Source organism: Crocodylus siamensis, chromosome 6 (assembly GCF_052110815.1).
Source record: "Crocodylus siamensis isolate JL-2025a chromosome 6, ASM5211081v1, whole genome shotgun sequence".
Lineage (NCBI taxonomy): Eukaryota > Metazoa > Chordata > Crocodylia > Crocodylidae > Crocodylus > Crocodylus siamensis.
The window spans coordinates 88,079,612-88,099,937 of record NC_143400.1 but is presented as its reverse complement, the minus strand read 5'-3'; the positions used below and the strand labels follow the sequence as shown (position 1 = coordinate 88,099,937).

At 42.5% G+C, this 20,326-nt stretch overlaps 1 protein-coding gene across 1 annotated transcript in view; it reads left to right on the top strand.

Annotated features, from left to right (window-relative positions):
* TBL1XR1 (TBL1X/Y related 1) overlaps positions 1-20,326 on the top strand; it is a 179,271-nt gene that overhangs the window by 113,443 nt on the left and 45,502 nt on the right. Inside the window, exon 3 of the mRNA XM_090050604.1 lies at positions 962-1,029. The gene's annotated coding sequence lies outside the window, so the exon portion shown is untranslated. The remainder of the gene's footprint in view (positions 1-961; positions 1,030-20,326) is intronic.

Here is a 20,326-nt window from a genome sequence, read left to right as displayed (position 1 = left end):
GATCATTGCATTTGTTTCTAATGAAATTATGGAGGCTTTGTGGGGTTTTGAAGTCCCATGGAGGACTCTTATGAAGTCTTTTATACAATTGCATGCGTGGTTGAAGGACTTCCAGGAATACATAGGTTGTGTACATCAGATGAATTTAAGAAATCTTTGTCTGGTAGAATCTTTTGGATAGACTAGAGAAATTAGCCATACACAATGAAGTCCATCTAGCCTAGGCAAGATAAAACATCCTGGTTTGCAAACACAAAGCTAAACAAAATCTTGCTTGGTGGGGAGCCAGCTTTTAACCTTGAAAGCTTTTTATAGCGGGGAGAAGAATCCTATGGAAACTCCTGGATAAAAAATGTTGTTAAATTGGAAAGGAAGAGAAGTGAAGACAGAATCAGAAACATACACAGAAATAAAACCTTTAAAAGAATACCTGGCTTAGCATAGTATTTGGTCAGGTTGAATTCATTGTGTTAGTAGTACTGTAAAATTGTTGTATCAGTTGGTAATCATGTGTAATCATTCATATTATCCTGAAATTCTGTCTGTTCACCCTGAATAGCAAGCCACGTGTGGCAAAAAAACCTTCCATTCATGCTAGAAGTCCATCTTGAACTTGGTGCCAGTACCTCCATCCCCCTTCCTCCCCCCCCCCCCAAAAAAAAACAAAAACCCAACAAAAAACCCAGACCAAACCAAAACAGAACAAAAGGAGTGAGGCAAAAATAGAGTTCAACTTTACTTGGGATGTCTGTTTAATAAAAACAACCAACCTACCCCCTTAAACAAGTTATAGCCATTTGTGAGACATTTTGTTGTGCTGTCAGTTGGAAACTGTGATTGTTGCTTTAATAGTTTCAATAACAAGCCTAGTAGGAAAAAAATAGCTGCATCTTATACCTTTTCCATATTTTTTTTAAAGCTAGTATTGACAGAAAGTATCATAATATGGTTTGTGTTACAGGTGGTGTAATACCAAGGGCTGTACTGCTGCCACATCTCAATTTTGTGGGGTTTCAGAGAGTAGTTCTGGTAAGGACACTCAATGATTTATATATATATGTTGTTTTTTTTAAATAGAGGAGACCTAATATTTTGGTATATATTAGCATCAGACATTATATGCATTCATTTTATTGGTTAGGCATCAATCTTAGCAGGCCGCTGAGTTTTTATGTTGTGTATTATTTTATTTGAAAGTCTTTAACAGCTCCTTTGGAGCTGTTATTTTCTAATGCATAAATCCATAGTCGGCTCCTTGAGAGCTGTTATGATATAACACGTTAAACCACAATATGGAAATGTTACATTAAATAGACCTTTGACAAAACAACTTGGAACAACTGTATTGTCTTCTAGAAGTACAGAGTCATTGTCATCTTCATATGGGTCAGCTTTCTTTTAAAAGTTACATGCAAAAGTTGCTTCACTTCAGTTGTATCATGTAAATGCTAAAGCCTTGTCTGGTTAAAAAAAAATTATAATGTACAATATAGTGGGCGTATATACTCACACACATTGTGGTTTTACCAGGTCCCTTTTTTCCCTAGGTTTAATGTTTAATGATGTTTCTGCAGCAATGTTTTGATTTTTTTTTTTTTTTTAATATATACATTTATGGTCTCACCTCTTGTATTTTCCTTTAACATGCTTCTCTTTTCTTTAGTCTGCTCTCTGTTTCATGACCAGAACTATAAGGAAAATAGGATTCACTTAAAAAAAAAAAAAGGGAAAATTTGTTCTGAACATTATACCACCAGCAATGCTCATGTATTGTGTTAGAGCACAATCATGTGCTTGTTCTTTCAGCAGTAGGCAGCTGATACTGTACTTGTATCTGTGGAATTTTTAATATATGCTGTAATTTAACAAATGTCTGGTGGGTGTAGCAGATGTCTTTTCCCCACAATTCATTACAGTTTATAGTAAGTCTTGAGTGTGCAGAACCGTACATATATAGAGAGAGGACGCTCAGAGTCAAGGGTGTTTATTTTAACTATGCATCGCAAGCAGAGAGAGCCACCGAATAATGAATCTTAGACTCAAAATAATACAAGAACTGCTGTTTTCTGGGTCAGGCCACCTAGCCCAGTTACTGTGTCTCGCACAGTGGATGTTGAGAGGGAGACTGAACAGGATATGTTCCCAATTTTTCACGCTCTGCTCCTCTCCCATTAGTTTCCATTTCATGGTCTCCATCCCATAAGGTTCTCCGGTTGTTGTGGCCCCGATCTAGTCAAACGCTTAAATTAGAGGGAACAGTGATGCACTTAAACTTTCTTTGCAGAACAGTATAGGTTGTTTAAGATTTTCAAAAAGGCCACATTTGTTCATCATGAAAAAAACAAAAATGCTGACATCCTTTGGCTTGGAGATGGTGCTTGATGGCCCCAAGGAGTGCAGAGGCCCGTAGATTAAAGAGAAAGATGTACATGTACATGTGTACAGGGAAGTGTGAAGATGGAAGCAGTTGACCCTGTGGGCCTGGCATGGGATTAGCCTTTCAAAAATTTAGACAAGGAAGTGGTAGCGGTGTCTGTTTTTTAGCTCGCCCAATAAAAGATACGTGTGCACAGTGTGCATAGAGAAAGGCATCCTCTGCATTTGTATAAAGACAAGTAGAATAATGAATCCATGATTATTGTCAATCAGCTAGGGAAGTCTGAAAAATCTAAACACATCTGGTATATAAACTAACTGCAAGTAAAGAAACCAAGATGTTAGGATCTCACTGGAATCCTAGCAGTCCTGTCTCAAGGATGTTGAATGAATAAATAGTTGAAGTATTCTGGACAGCATTGATTTAGTGCACAATGAAATCTAGAGAAGTCAGCCAGCTTTTTCTTGTGTTAACTTATTTTCCCAACCCATATTTCTATGAAAAAGGTGTTGTTGTTAGAAGTGTGGGGTTTGCAGTTTTCTTTTTGGGAACTGTGATTCAGATGTTTGAGGTACGCTTACCTTATGCAGTAGTGGACATGGGCGATATTTGAAAAGCCCCCTCCCTGTCATTTGGCAGCCTTGGATAAGAAGAAGCTTTTACGACTAAACTAACAGAGGTAGTTACTGCAATTACAAAGTTCCCCAAAAGATAGCGAGAATCATTTGTGGGGCGATTTGGAGGCATCTTTACCACAGCTGCCTATAAAATAGCTAGTGTGCACTCCAGCATATTTCCATCACTGCGGCTGTTTAGCTTTACTAAGCACAAATATTTTCTCTTCACAGTAAATTTTCAAAAGGGGAAACTGTATTAATGTTTCTAATTGCATCCTAGCACCGTGCACCCTTTTCTGTAAACATGTAATTTGGTTATTTTACGGTTAGTTTGGGGAAACTGTTTAATTCAAAAGAATGTATTTTTATTTCTTCTTTGTAAATAATTCTTATCATGCTGATGAATGATCATCAGGTTCTGAATAATGATGTTCTTCAACTGGGATTAACTAAGCAATTTGCCAAGAACAAGAGCAGACAGCAATATCCTGAACTGGAAGGAAGAAGAAACGGCACCCTGCTTTTCAGCATCTTGTCCTCCATGATTTTTTTTTTAAATATTTTTTTTAAGCTGATTACTACTAATAGAACCTTTTATACACCCCCTTCCCTTTTTGTGCATGCAGTTAATGCAGAGCTGCTGATTTTTTTTTTTTTTTTTTAATTTTAAAAAAGCGCCTGTTTCTGTATGCACATGTGCAGGCAAAAATGTGGTGGTATGCTAGATGTGAACGTATCAAAAATGCCACATTGCTCACAAGTCCCCAACAAACCCTAACATCACACAAATGACATCATGATGATTTATGAATATCCTTCATAGATTCATAGACACTAGGGCTAGAAGGGACCTCAGAAGGTCATTGAGTCCAGCCCCCTGCCCCAGGGGTAGGAAGTCAGCTGGGGTCATAGGATCCCAGCAAGATAAGCATCCAGATGTCTCTTGAAGGCATTCAAAGTAGGTGCTTGAACCACCTCCGATGGCAGTCTATTCTAAACCTTGGGGGCTAGGACAGTAAAGAAGTTACTCCTTATGTCCAGCCTGAAACGGTCACGGAGGAGATTGTGACCGTTCGACCTTGTCATCCCTTCGGGCGCTCCGGTGAACAAATGTTCCCCCGGTGCATTTAAAAGAAAAAGTGAGAAATGTCTAAAAGTTTTGGTGGCTTTAAAAAACCTCGTCAGAATTATTTAGTACGCAAGCAAGCAGCCAGGTTCTTTTCATAGTCAAAAGCCATCTTTATAGGTTTTAGAGGGAAAGAGGAATTTTTGATTTTGTATAAAATTAGCCTTAGAACAGTCACTGAAACATGTATACGCAGTCTCCATATACTATTACTGCATGCATATGTTAGCACATGAGGAAGTGACATAATGTTGAAAGCTTGTAGAGCCACCTGGTAAATTCCACTATTTTTGCCCAAGTCTCCTATACACTGCCCACAAAGCCATTTCCTGGCTTTCGCAGAGTTTAGGTGCATGCGTTGTAGTTGGTCTTGGATTGGGGATGAAAAGAAGGTGATTGGGTTATGAGAATAGTATAAGTCATGGAGAGACATAATTACATTGCAGCAGTCTTTGAAAAAAGAAAATAAAATAACCTCCAAACCCTGCCAATCCTGCCTACATCCCTGCTGAATTTATCATCTGTGCAACTCAACCTTGTATAGTTCTGTCTCCCAACCCCTAGTGGCAGCTGTAACATCTGCTGTGCAGGTAGTTCGATTGCTTCTCCTGATTTCTTACTGCTTCCCCTGTTAGTTCCCGAACAGGAAAAATAGAGTCTAAGAAGACGGAGAGGACGCCGGGGCAGGTAGGGGGAAAGCAAGGGGAAGGGATGTAGAGAGCATTCAGCCCCACAAACTGTCAGCCCCCCCCCCCACCCTTTTTTGCTTTTATACTTCTGATAGCAGGGCCTTGCATTTGGATCTGCCCTCACCAATTGTAAATCCCTGCTTGCAGTACTCATCATGTAACTGCCTCAGGAATCTTAATCCCAGCTGTGCCAGAAATTACCACTACTGACTCCCAGCCATAGGCTTCTTTCACCTCCAAAAACTACTGCTGCCAGTTTCCTGCCCCAAGTACCTGCCTCCTCCAAAGTTATCTGTGCCAGCGTGCTCCCCACACACTCTCATGCCCTTGGAATTAACACTACTTGCAAATCTCATCCTGTGTCTAGACTCCTTCCTAACCCCTGATCTTCACATAGCTAGCTCCCCCAGAAGTTTTTGATGCATGTGAGATGTCTTCTATTTTATGCTGTTTTTACCAAAAGCAATTGCATGATAAATTGCACCAAGAGGAAGGAATACCAAATAGGTATCACCAATGGAATCATAAGAGTAGGTACGAAAAGGCTAGATTGGTTCTTGCCTCATTTTTTTAAAAAAGATGTAAATGTAAAATAGGACACAAATGAAATTGGGACTGAAAATAAATTGTGGAACTAGCCAAATTATGTGTGCTGTTTTGCCTGCGACTACAGTGCCCGTGGGCTATCCAGGCCTGAGAAAAAGGGTTAAGATCACTGGCAATCAACTACTGCCACATTTTCTGTTTGATAAACGGCTACAAGACTTTTCACGTTTAATGGAGGAAGGCATGCTTGGAATCCTACCTTGCCAAAAACGTGCTACTCATCATACACTGTTTATTTCTCAGAGCAACCATTAAGGGTTTTTATATTTAAAAAATAAAAAAAAAAAAAAGAAAGAAAAATTTGGGACTTGACCATTAGAGATTTTGCTCTGTTTTTTGTTTGTTTCTTCGTTTTCAAAGTAGTAGCCCTGACTGCTGCTATAGATAATATGAATTTACTGAATTTGTGGTTTATTACTGTTGCTGTGTTGTTTGGTCCTTAATTTTTCAAATTGTATTTTTACCTATGGTAGTTTATATCCCAGGGGCATGCAAAATCCAGCCAGTGTGACAGATTCAGCCCACCAACTGACTGGATCCGGCCTGTAGCGGCCCGCACAGCGCTCCAGGTGGGACGGAGTTTCACTCACTCCTGCCGGGGCAGCTGGCACCACACTTTCACTTGGGCCCAGCCTGGCCCTGGGCCTGGCCCTTGCCAGCATGCAGCCTCCATCAGAGCTGTTCCTGGTATGGCTGCAGGCAGCGGGGTGCTGCTTTGCTCCCTTCACCTCCAGCTGCAGTGGCTCCTCCTCCTCCTGCTGCAGTGGGGGAAGAGTTTCAGTTGGGCATCTCCTGTCCCGGCAGGCAGGGCTTTGGCTCCAGTTCTCGGCTGCCTTCCATCCACTTGGCCTGCTCAAAGCTATGAGCAGCCACCTGAGGGCGGGAGTAGCAGATGGAAGGCAACCAGGAGCTGGAGCCCTGCATGCTGGGGCAGGAGCCACCCACCTGAAGCTTCCCCCCTCCACCCACCTAGAGTGGTGCAGCAGGGGCAGGAGGAGGAGCCCCCACTAGAGATGAGGGTAGCAGAACAGCCCTGCCAGCCCAGGCCCTAGCCAGTGCCTGCAGCTTCCAGCAGGGCTGTTCCCAGTGCAGCCGCAGCCAGTTGTGTGCCGCTCTGCTCCCCTCGCCTCCAGTGGCAGCTGCTCCTGCTCCTGCCCCTGCTGCGCTGGTCTGGGCGGCCGGAAGAAAGCTTCAGCCAGGTAGATCCTGCCCCAGTGAACGGGGCTCTGACTCCAGCTCCCAGCCACCTTCCACCCATTCCACCTGCCCACAGATGGCTGCTCATTGTACCAGGCAGGCATAGCAGGTGGAAGGCAGCCAGAGCCCCGCATACTGAGGCAGGAGATATCCAGCTGAAGCTCTCAAGTCCACCCCCTTCTCCTCTCCCCTCTGCTCAGAGCAGCGCATCAGGGGCAGAAGGAGGAGCTGCTGCTGGAGGTGAGGTGAGGGGAGCAGAGCAGCACCCGGCTGGATGCAGCCGCACTGGGAACAGCCCTGCTGGAAACTGCGCTAGCTGGGGCCAGGCTGGTGGACATAGGCGGAAGCACTGCACTGACTATCCCGGGCAGGAGTGGGTGGAGGCAGCTGCAGACCACCCCACCCGGGCGAGCTCTGCTGTGCACGTGCCCTCCCCTTCCTCAGCTGGCTCCCATGACCTAGTGCCCAGGCAGTCCCCATCATATGCACACATCCCCCTCCCTCCCCCACCCCACCCCACTCATACAGGGCAGGGGCATGCCGGGAGCGGATTGTGGGTTGGCCTGGGCCCTGACTCTGAGTTGTCACTGTCCTGCAACCTGGCCCTGTGATCCTAGCCTCAGTTGCCCATCCTACTTCCAAATACTGCTTCTGGCTGCCTGCAGCCCCATAGCAAGATTTGGTGAGTTGTTTCGGGGTGGGGAATGGAGTTAACCAGGCCTGCAACAGCTCATCAAAACTCTGTGTGTGGCCCTCGGGCCCAAATAACTGTCCACCTCCGTTGCACTGTTATACTGTTTTACCTTTTAAATAATGAAAGATTGTTGAACTAAGGTGGGAAAAGTTAAGAAGCAAGAGAACTTAAATGACTTGGACACCCAGACCAAGTGATGCTGAAGTTAAATCTGGGAATCCTGAAGCATGCGTGCTTGTTTTTAATTCTGTCTCTCTAACCTTCCTTCCCTTTGATTGTAAAGTTTGAGCAATATTTTTTAAAGTGATCATATTTTCTCCTCCCCTCCCTTTTGGGATAAGATGCAGTTTTAATTATTTCTTCTTGCTTAATCAGCCTTTCATTAAAAATACAGTGGGCCAAAGTTGTGTTGTACAAGACTTGTTTCCTTTGATCATATTTGCTTTGGTAACAGGCTTGTTTCCTTTAGGCTCCAATCCTGCAGTTTGATCTGCCTTCAGAGAGCCCCACTGATGCTTGGGGCAGGTGTAAAGACATGCCTGTATGTCTCCAAACTCAGGGCCAGGGCTTTTGTTTGCAGAGTTCTTAGCATAACTGCCACATTCCAGTATTCAGGGGTTTCAGTTGGAAACGGAGAGGAAACCTAGCTCCAGATGGTGTTTGTGGTGTGGGTGACTGGGAAAAGTGTAGCTCGTTTTTCAGAGGTAACAGACCAGCCAGGCAAAAGTGGCAGAAACTCTTCTTTAAATTCCCGAGTGGGTCTACTTTTGTATTTACCTTTCACTGCATGAGCATGCTTCCACTTTTTATTTTCATTTTTGTGAAGGTCTATCCTGACTTTTAGCCACCTGGACACTCGCCATTGGCTCACCTAAGATTACTTCAAGGCTGTGAAAATTTGTAAGTATAGGATGTAAAGCTAGGTCCTTAACTGGAGGGCAAAGCTCTCTTGAAGCTTTCCCTCCAGACCTCATTTATGCATACTGTCATTGATATGAACTAGCAAATAACAGTCAGTCATGGATTACTTGTCTTAACTCTCTTAGGTAAACACCTTGGGGCCTGAAGCAAACTTGTCAGATAGCTTAAGTTTAATTTATTCTAGGCTTTATAATTTGCTTTACGGCGATAGAGAGCTTTGAGCAGTCAGTGTGATGAATGCTGGCACATATTTTCATTACTAAATGCCACAGTCCAAATGTAGTATGCATTCTCAGTGTGTTTAATATCTAGGTTAATGTGGAAAAGCAAGTCTAAAGTACAGTGTATCTGTCATTAATATTCATAAGCACTAATCTGCATGTTTGACATCAGTCCAAGACTCATGGGTAATACTGCCCTTCACACTAATAGGTGAAGGCCATTATAAAAACATATTTGGTGTCATCTCAGTACCCTTAACTCACTTTATTTCCACTGGCCAAAGGACAAATTGCTAGCTGTTTCTCCATCCTAATACAGTAAATGGTATCTGGCCTCCTCTTGAATAAGTGGCAGTTTCTGATGTAGCAGTGCTCAATTAATGGTCATTAAGACTGGAGATTATATTTCTCCCTTGCTAAAAGTTTATATTTTCAGGAGTAAGAACCTAATAAATTGTAGTTGAAAGACATCCTCTGTGCCCTGTGAGAGTCTGTTTTTTCATTATTGTATTTTCTCACGGGGTTTTCCATTTCACCCTTCGTTTTTCAGAGACAGTGGACTCACAGTAGTTAGTATTCAACAGAACATCTGCCTCAGGAAAAAACTGGCAGCCTTCATGCACTCACAAAAGAATTCTGAAAAATTATTTGTTATCCCCAAACTAGATGCTGCCAGAGCGGATAATTCCAAACCCCCTTTTCTCATGAGAACAGCACATGAGAGCAAGCTTAATAATGAGAAAGCAAGTCAGTTTTATTTGCATATAGAATATATCAAACCCTCTCCATGTGCACGGTGAACAGCACAACTAGTTACTGCCTCTTTTTTTTCCTCCCCTTCCCAATCAAATTGCCTGTTTGTATCCCGACTGCCAATGTTGTGTGCTGTGCTTGTCAGTCCAGGAGGTTTTCTTAAGTGGCTTAACAATTAGGAAAAGCAAACATGCACGTTACTGCACGAACCTTCCCACTCAAGAGTGGTCAGAGAAGACCCATAACTATTCTGCTTTCCTCTCTTTCTACTAAACTGTCTGGCTTGTTCATATAATTAATTTATGTTTTTGTTTAGTTTTATCTAAATGGTTATAAATATAATAGGTAGGGACCTACTTACTTTGCAGTTTCATGGTTTTCCCGCAAAGCGAACAACAATAACAAAAAACTTAATAAAAAATAAAATGCTGGCTCCTCAATGGGAGCCACCAGTCCTCGCTGCCGGGAGGGGAAGGCGCTGATTGGTAGGGTGGCACACAGAGCAGCAGATGAGATGGCTGCTGCCCCTTGTCCCTCCTCTGCCCTGGGACCTCTTCGCCAACCAGCACTGAGAGGTTAGCCACACAAAGGGTAGCCAGCAAGCAAGATGGTGGCCACCCCCTTGTATCCCCCCCTCTGCCTGGGGCTTCTCTGCCAATCCACGCCAAGGGGCAGGGCCACCACAATGGCCATGAAATAAAAACTTTAGGCTTTCATCCACCCACAAAAATTCGTGACCTCCCCTTGTGATTTAGGTAGACCACTAGTAATACATTAGTTTAACCTTCATGTGAAAAGAAAATGTGCCTTCTGTATGGGCACTTCAGACGTTCGGATAGTCCAGATAAGGGCAGTCCGTCTTTGCAGCTTTTGCACGGAGAGCAAAACAAACGGGATTCAAGGTAACTGTAGCAGGAGGTCATATCCACTCATCCTTCTAAGTCTAAGAGACCAGGGTAATTGGATCCAGTATCTTCAGTCGCTGTCTAACAAACAAGGAAGGAATGGATCTGGGAAAAAGAAAAGGGTTTTTATGTGTTTTTGTTTTTTTTAAAGGTATTTTGAGATATTAACACCACCAGCAACTTCTCTCTTTAAGCAAGCAAGCAAGGAGCACTCTGAGCCAAGTCAACCCAAGCCAAGATGCTCTGTAGCAGAGGTTTTTAAGAAACCTAGGTATACTTAATAGAGTTCATTGACACGGAGGAGAGACTAGTGCTGTCAGAGCACTCAAGTCAGAGTCTGCCCATGCAGATGGATCCCATGGGACTCAGAGCCACCTGTTAAAGCTGTATGATCTGGCCTGTAGATTGCTGGCCTGGCCCCAGGCCCATGGGCTGGATCTGGCACCATGCAGGCTACAGGCAGCATTGGGGATCAGTCTGGGGTGCCACATGCAGCCTGCTTCCCAGACCCACTCGGCTGCATGCAGTGCTGGGTTCAGCCCGCTCACCATGGGAAGCAGATATCCTGGGGCTGGCCAGGTCAGCACATGATGTGGGACTGGCATAACTATGTGCACTGCACACAGCATGGGAAGCCAGCACAGGGCATGTGTTCCATGTGGTGCCCTGCTGGACCCAGAGCCAGCACGCAGAGCTGGTCAGCAGGGCATGTGCGGCTAAGCCAGCCCTGCATATCCCATGCTGGACTGGCTGACCCTGCATCTTACTGTGCAGTGGCCTCTGGAGCTGGCTAATGGGTTGAGTCTGGGAAACTGCACGAGGCCTGTGCACAGGACACACTGTGCCACCTGCAGCGCTGGATCCAGCCTGTGTCTCATGGGCAGCATATGCCCTGTGCTGGCCCTGATGGTTGGTATGTGCGGCATGCAGACAGAACCTAGCACCTGTGGGTGCTCTGCAGGGGGTTGGTCTCAGTCTGGCCTTCAGACCTGCTCAGGTATGCTTCTTTGGCCCATGAGTCCTACACCTCTGATCTGCATGGTAGATAACTTGTAACAGGTGGACAAGAGAGACAAATCAGGTGTGGTGGGCATAGCAGCATAAGGCAACAGTATAGTGATCAACATTTTAGGAAAGGAAAAATCACAGCTTTCTAGATGAACCTTCCAGGTCAGTTGTTAATGAATTCACCCTTGTAATGGAAGAGGAATGGTAAAGTTTGTTGAATAGAGAGAATCAATAAAGCATCAATGAAAAAAGCAGGGTGTGAAGAGCTGAGAACAAAATAAGTTGTTGATGGTGATGATGGTCAGAGAACAGAACTCAACAGTGGAGTGTATGGTAAGAGCTAGGGTTAATGAGTGGGAGACTTTGTGGTCTCAAGAAGATGATTAACATTGGTGGAACATTAGCATAAAGATGAAGTCGCTGAGAAGGTTTGGACATTATGATGGGGGGAACAGAGCTCAGAATAAAAAATGAGAAGTTGGCAACAAAAGGTGAAGAAAGAGAAAAATCTATAAAGAGCAGAAAAGGAAGAGCAAGAGTGGAAAGGAGACCTGGAAGCAGCAGGAGCAGGAAAAGAGTCGAGCATACCCACCACAGAAGATGGAAGGGTGACTGTGATGTTTGGAGATGGAGAAAGTATTCAGAGTTGACTAGCTTTGGTAAGTGGTTAGACAGTGGATTTGTATGGGATGATTTGGATAGGGATGATCCTGCCTCAGGCAGGGGGTTGGACTAGATGTCTTCTCAAGGTCCCTGCCAGCCCTACTTCTTTATGACTCCATGATTCTCTATGGTCCCAGAGGTGCTTCTGTGTGAAGAACAAGGTGGTATGATGAATAGGGAGGTGACTTCTCTAAGTAGCCAGGCCCCAGTATGATATAGTTAGACTGAACCAGTATTTCCCAAGCTTTTGATACCTGAAGCACCCTTTTCTTTTGGATTAAAAGTACAATTCACTCTTATACCTATTAAAGTGTGTGTGTGTGTAATATATATATATATATTTTGAAACATAGCATATTCCATTTCCCTACCAAAAGAAACCATAACAGTGCTGGCTGAGATGTACTGTTAGAAAAACATCAGGTACATCTTTCTGTTAAGCAAAGGATTAGTCCGTATACTAATAGTTCTCAACCTTTTAAGCCTCTATAACTTGTCTGAATTTCTTGGCATTCTAGTTGAAAATTACTGACACTTTTTTTTATTCTAAATCTGTGGGGGGGGGGGGGGAGGTGTCTTGATGCCAAAAAAGTTGAGAATCATTGATCTACTTGGTGTCAGGTATCTATGTTGTAGCCATATTTGTCTGGAGGAAAAAGCAATTGGGGCTCATAATAGAGATGATATCTTTTATTAGATGACCAAGATTTTTGCAAAAAAAAGGCTTTAATTGCAACAGTGTTTATGCCCCAAAGCTTGCTTGCAATTCAGTAATTTTTTTTTTGCAAAAATCTTGTTAGTTTAATAAAAGAGGTCATCTCTACTATGAGCCCTGATTGCTTGATCTACCTGGTGCCACTTATGGACAGTAAGGGCAGGGCCTCACCCTACCACGTCCTGCTTTTTCCACTGTCTGCCCCCTCCTAACTCCTGGTCTGTACCATATGGGGAAGGGCAGTTTCTGCTACTAAGATTGCTCCTGCACAGTTTCGCACACTGGCAACCACCCCTGCAGCCTGTCCTGCTGGCCCCTGCAGCATGGCAGTAGCAGAGGGGACAAGCAGGGTGCAAAGTGTGGATCTATCTGTGTGTCTGTCTGTCCACCCACCTGCAGGAGCTTGGGGGAAGCTAGCAAGGGGCTGAATGGAGATGGGGGAGGCAGCAGTGGCAGGCTCCACTAGAGTAGTTTCAGCAGATGCAGTACGCCACATTGGGTAAGAGAGCATTTACCCTACAGCACACTTCCATTGCTCTCGCAGCACGTTCGTATGCTACGGCACCCTTTGGGAATCACTGGACTAGACTGTGCCCTGCATGATCCTGTTCCTATGCAGCTGTGTCTTTTCAGCCGTAAAGGCTAGAACAGACCACTAGCAAGTGCCTCCCCTCCAGACCTGGTGCAGTTGCATTAAATGATAAGCCGTGTCTCCTCTTCCTGCCTTTGCTCTGGCCTGCTCTGACTACTTCTCGAGCCTTACTCAGCCTTATCTTTCTGCTTTCTCTCATTTCTCTGGCTCCAATGTAGATCAGCAGATTCTGCCCTTTTTGAATGGGATTCTGGACTTTCAGTCCTGCTCCGGAGTGCTCACACTCAGCACCTTACAGGAGGGTATTTAAGTAAGGAAGGGCATGAAGCCAGAAAGTAGGGGGTTGGAGGAGGACAGACATGGTGATATGGAAGAACGAGGAGTGTAGAAATATGAAAGAATGAGGGGTGGATGGAAGCTTAGAACTGTGCAGATATCATTTGAAGGATGCAGGTTTTGTGTGGGTAGGAAGAAAGGTGGGTTTGGACAACGGGAGAGAGCAGGTAAAGCAGGTGAGAACTGCTGGCAGGTGAGAGCAGTGGGGAAGAAGGAATAGAGTAGTCAGTGGGTTCTAGGAGTTGAATCAAACTGGTTCTTAAGTCAGCTCCATTACTTGGTTTCTTTCCCTTTTTTATATATAATCACTTTTGAAGATTGCAGTGCCAGTGTAGGACTTCAGAAGATTACTTCCCCAAAAAAGCAGTTATAAGGCCTGCACGTACTGTATCATTACCATCATCTAGCAATATAGATTTACTAATAACCAATGGAGTGTGTGCCAGACTGATGGGTCATTAATTATGATTCAGTAATAGGATTTCCAAGATAAACAAATTTAAAACCTCAGCCAGTCAGAATCCAGTTAATTTTATCAAAGTCTAGTATAACTTGAAACATTTGTAATAGATTAATAGGAATTATTAGTTCAGACTCGGAACGAGTCTGTTCTCTAACCAATCAGTATGCAGGTGATCAACAGTAGCATAACAAGAAACTGTGTCATTCACAGTGCACCAGTATCCATCAGCTCCAACGACTGATGTAGATGTAATCACTGTATCTAATAGAAATAAAGTCACTGTAATGGAACATTGTCACAGGATCAATGTCTCCTGTTTTGAAAATAAACCCCTCAGCTTTGCCTTTGCACTTATGTACCAGCGGGAGACCATATCATTCAATTCAATTGGCACAGTCCCTCAGAGCTCTGAATGATCTATTGTTGGAACATCAGTCGCAACGGGCTTGAAAAAAGAGAATGATCTTGATCACCCTTGGAGGTCGCAATATGCAGTGGGTTTTTCTACAGGTGGAGAGAGGAATAAATTGTCTGAGAAACCCTTGGACAGTTCTGGAATACCAGCATTTTCAGTGCTAGGTTGTGTAATTTCTGCCTTTTGAATCGTAAATCACAAGGTGACTATACTCTCGCAGCTATCTTCAGTGTTGCAGTCTCACACAGAAAGGACACTTTTAAATGCTGATTCCTTCCGAGTTCAAACAGAAGTGCTAAGTAGCATGCATTTCACCTTCATTTTGTGTTTGGAAAGATTCACCCCAAGGTTGTCAGGAATCTGATATAAGATTTTTCATTCTGGGCCATCCACCAATCCTCCTTAGTAACGTTAGAGCCAGCCCTTTGAGCATCAGAAAAGTGCTTATTTGGCTCTTTTCTCTAAAGCCTTTTTAGGGGAGCAGTTTGAGCACTGAGAACAAGTTGCAGGCACTCTTCGGGCACATTTCTATCACCTACACGCTGAACCTAGTGTGGCAGACTGCTCCTGCTCTGCAAGTGTGGTATCGCAGAAGTGAGTCTTTCTAGTGCTGCTAAGGGTGGACCTAGACTGTTTTAGGACCATCTTGAGTGTGCCTCTCTACAGTGGCCTTGTTGGGTGGGGTATGCTTAGGATGGCCGTACGTCCTGGTTTAGCTAGGGCAGTCCCAGATTTCAGAGGCCAGGCCTGGCTGGCTGTTGAGAATTATAATGGGCATCCCAGAAACGAAGGGGAGCAAGGCAGAGTCTGACTGCGAGCTGGATGAATGTCCTCCGCGGATGTCCCGGATTTCCTTATGGTCAACCTAGGTTTGTTTCTTAGTCGCCTTCCTGGGCTTGCCCAAAGACACTGTAGGCCATCTCTTAGTTAATTTTTCACCAATGCACTGATCCAACATAGCACTTAAGCACATGGACTTAAATGGCACCATGCACAGTCTAAGAAAGTGCTGTACTGGATGGGTTTTTAAAATAAGGTAGTGGACAGCACTAGTCCCAGGTCTTTCTCTTGTACCTGATACCTCTAATTTGTTCCTATTCTGTGTCTACCTCCCAAGAATCCCTACTTTGAGCCTTGTCTAGGAAAGTACTTTAGTATGTCTGAAGTGATTTTGTGACAGGATCTGTATGTGCAGCTCTCAAGTTCTTTACAGTATTAATTTTAAAAAGGGTGTCCATGTCATAGCATAACTATATTGAGAGGAATGTTCCTGTATTTGCTTAAGGATGAATTAGTAAGGCTGTTTAGTCTAAAAAAAATTTCTATCTTTTTCACAGCCAGTTCCACTAGGTAGGTATTAGTGTTTGGGGCAGAAAATGTAGATTTTCTCCATATGATTTGTACCAAGTATTTAACAGGGCTTCTTTTACGTGGAGCAGGCAGCATACGGCTCCCATCGCGGACTGGCCACAGCAGGTGCCATGGGTGCTGGATCCAATGTGAGGGGCTTGATGGTCCTGGACTGATTCACCAGGGACCAGAGAATACGGCTCTGTGGGCTGGATCTTTGACACGCCAGCCTTAGCGTACAGACAGGTTATCCAAAAGGGATATGATTAACCTGTTAAATACTCGCATATTTTATTCCATTAGTTAACTTACAGCCAGACAGTTGGATCAGGTGCTAATTCATTGGACATGGGGGCATTGATTAATAAAGCTCTTAGACCTTGGGTACATTTGCTGGAATGCCCTTCCTTTCTTCCCTTCCCAGGTGTCAGGTATCTTTTCTCACGGTATTTTTGGAAATATAAATGAAGCTGAAAACTCCCACTCGCTATTTCTTCTGTGCTAGTGAGTGCTCTGAGCAGGCAAAGTTTAGCCCTTAAGGTTAAAAGTGGCAGCTTCTGTTACTCTTGTAGTGGGGGGGGGGTATGAAAAATCATACCCATTTTAGAAACATCAGCATTTCCATGCATAAAAGGTGTGCCTGGAAAGGTTCCTCCTTTCTTTGTCATTCTAAATAATTGAAATATATTTTAAAATGAGGATACATTTAGAATAGCAAGAATCATTAATTTAGGAAAATCATGAGAGTCGATTTACATTATCAGATCTAGACAGCTGATCATACTATGTTGACTGTAACAAGATAAATAGGTGTATGCAGAGGGGTGTCCAGTTGTATACAGCAGTATCACATAAAGTTCATGTATTGCTGTCAGCTTTCAGCACTTGCTGAACTCTTGGCCTCCAAGAAGTATACATTTTTAAATGTTGCAAATAGCATTATCTAATCTTTCAGTTACCCTGGATAGCCTCACCTTCAACCCATCAACATTTCCTGGGACTATATATGTATTTAAGAGGTGTTGTCCGACCTTGAATATTTTCCAAGAAAGTTGCACATACAAGAGGCCCTTTTATGGCTTTTAATGGTAGCTTCAGGGACTGTGCTGATTTAACATAGAACTGTATCCTAATTAACCTGTAGCTCAGATAAACCATTTAATTAAGTACCTAAGTATAACGTCATTAAAAGACTTACTTCAGTGCAACTATTGGCAAATATTAGAAAAGTGAAAACAAATCCCTTGTATTGTTTTAAAAAGATAACAATAGGCAGATTGTTGCTGTTAAGTGCACTTGAAATTTCCCAGTCTATGTTGAACTAAAATGTATTCTTGCCTAAAAAGAAAAGTATCGTTTAAGGATTGCAGGTGAGCACTTCTTATATATCCTACCTTTAAATCCCCTTCAAAACAGAAGAAATGCACACTCAGTAATAAGTATTACATAAAATATGATGAAAAATGCTTGAAGCTAATGAAAACAGTAAAATCACAGTTATGAGTGGGTTTTTTCCCCAATGTCTAGCTCTGTAATGTGAAAACAAATGTAGATGTGTGACAGATTAGAATTAACTCTGATTTATGTTTCTTTGAATATGTCTTGTGCTTCTAAGTAATTTTCTAGGATTGTTCTCAGACTTGAATATTTCCTTTGTTTTAAAATGAGCTACTCAGAAAGTGTGCTGTGAGGACAAAAGAATTTTTAAATTTTTCACGGTACCCTCGAGATACCTAACAGTTTGTCTTAATATGGAAATCCAGATTTTTACATCCCTCATACCGTATGAAACTCTGAGTTGTCAGAATATCTCTATACAATTCTAAATATACTGTAACTTGTCTGTCTGCCAGCATATCCAGGGGCCCACTCTCCTGGGTCACATAGCATATGACTTTGGGGAAGAGTTCAATAATTAACTACTGTTTTGCTCTAGGCAAAACCAAGAAATAGACTATCTGAAGCTTATTTTATAACAGAACTAAGGGCTATGGTAGGTGATTCTGGGGACTCAATGCCCAGCGTTGCAGCCAGTGAGGAGCTGACTATAATTTTTAGTTAGTCTTTGTTGTTGTTGGTTTTGTGATGTTTTTCTTTCAGGGCTCTAATTCTGTATCTTCAGAAAATTCCAAACTGGCTATGTCATAATACACTATACACTCAAATTGGCACAGAGAGATGGAGACTGCTGCCATAAAATAGGTCAGTAAAACTGAAGTGTGCAATACAAATATTTTACTGAGCTACGGGAAGAAAAGACCAGGAAGGGAGAAGTATCTTTTAATACTTATAACTGAAATTGTATTCTAGTGATTTAAAAGTAGTAGCAAAGCTTTAGAGATAAAAAGATAAAGATGTCAAAAGCCACTCATATTTTAGGCTGCTGGGAGGAAAATCAGCAGAGATTGACCACGTGGGAAATCAGTAAGGAGGTTCATTAGGTAGAATTACAGGGAAATGGTTTAATGTCTTTTCACATTTGACATGTTATATCGATTCTTGAAAGCAGAAGAAGAAAAATTAAGTGTAAATAATATCAATGAGGAGTCGTGAGGGAAAAATGAAGAACTAGGGATACCCTTTCATTTTGAGAGATGCTGCAGTCTGTTACAACCAAGCCAGTTTTTTCGCAACAAGGTAAAACAAATCTTAAAAGAGATTGTCCAATCACAGACTTGTCAAAAGCTAGAAAAATCCTAGTGCCAATTTGTACCAAGGAATCTCTCAAGTGAGGATGTGAAAAACAAATGGGACACTTGGGGGCACTCAATAATGTAATCAAGGAAAAGACAACATTTTAAGGATTTATGAGAAAATGAAAAATATCCGATTTAATTTAAGTTAATGGCCAATAGATACATCCACAGAAAGACATATAATGTTTTCTGCATATATTACACTTTTAATGTGCATTGAATATGTATAAATCTTATAGTTATTATACAAATTAGTCATTCCTTGAGAGCCTCTAGAGGCACTATTTTTAACAGTTTTCAGTCAATCTGTTTTCTTGGTATGTTGATACTGTTAGACATTCTCCATTGTAACTTGGGGAAAGCTTCTGGAAAGTCATCTTGTTGAGTAAACTGGCAGCTGGAACAACTTGGAGGAATATTGTACAGAAATGTAGATTAAGGCTTCGTGGCTGGGCTCTGTGTCTGCGTGGCGTCCCAGTGAAATCACCGAGTCGTCCATATACTATTCCTCGGAGCAGTAGGTTAGAACGTTTAAAATTTGTCGATCATTACTAGTTCACAATATTCTCTCTTGCATGCTTCAGGTACCCATGGATAGAGCTTAATTACAGCAATAAAGTTCTCTGATAATGACCCTGATCCAGCTGCTGTACCTTTTTAATTTGTGTTTTGAGACCCTCTGTTGTCTGGGTTAATGTTAGTAATTCTCCTTCAAATTCATCCATGTGGAGTGGAGACCAATGACATACTTCACCGTCTTTCAATATGATCTGGAAAACACACTCCTTTAGCCAGCAGAAATTTGATTGTGGTTTATAATAGACAATATGTGATCAAAGCGTTTTAATTAATGAAGAAAATGATGGTAGGATCTGTAACTGCTATGTGGATGGTGGGTATAGTTGCTGAAGCTAAAGTATAAGGTTAGTTTTTGAACTGTCAACTGAGATCAGTCAATCTTTTGAGGGATGGATTCTTCTTGTACCTTTTAAGTTTGTTTTAATATTGTATATTTTAAAGGCAAGTGTATTCCACAGCTGTAACTGTTTAGTTGATTTTTGGGGGGGGGATGTAAAAGGCTTTTCAGCAATCTCACTGTTGGCTTACTACAGGTCCACAATAATATTCTTACCCTGGGTTGGGCAAGTCTACCGTTAGAAACTGCCAAGTGCGGACACCTTACAAGCACACTTTTATAAAGAAAGGGCATAAGTTTTTTGTAAAACTTTACCTTCCTGTTTTAAGTTTCAAGTCCTGAGTAAGGGCACTTTTTAACAGTAGCAGAGTTGGTAGTGTTACACCAAAGGATATGTGAACACTTAGGTTATGACCCCCTGAAGTGTTTTAGCGCTTTCCCATAAAATTTGCTCTGAAGTTGGAACCTGGTTCTGAAAATGGAAATGTGAAAACGTTAATGTTTATTCCACTAAGAATTGGGGGGAACCATATCAGTCACAATAAGAAGCATTCTCAACTTGATTTTACAGTCTCTGCTCTAAGCTAAACCTAGTTTGAATCTATTTTAAAGGTGAAATATGGTTGTTCCCAAGGCTTACTTAACAGCATTCCTAGTGCTTTGGCAGTCTCTTTGTAGATGTTTTAGGGATCCTTTATAAGTAATTGTGTGTACACTCCTAATAGTTGCTGTTAGGGTTTCTGGTGAAGGAAGAAAATTAGAGATCACCCCTTTGAAGACGGGTTCCCTACATTTTGGGGATATTCCTGTTGTAGCCAAGGTACTGATAAGCTGTTTATGTATGAATGTGCTTTGCAAGGATACTTGGAGCATTCGCTGAGACTTCTCCTTTTACATTGTGTAGATCAGTGGTTTTCAACTTGTGGTCTGTGGATCTTTGGCAGTCTAGAGACTGATGGTTATGACCAATCAAAAGTATGTGAATACCCACACTTACCATTCAAAGAGGTCCACACCTCCATTCGAAATTTCCAAAGGCGTTCGCACCTCCATTTGAAATTTTTTA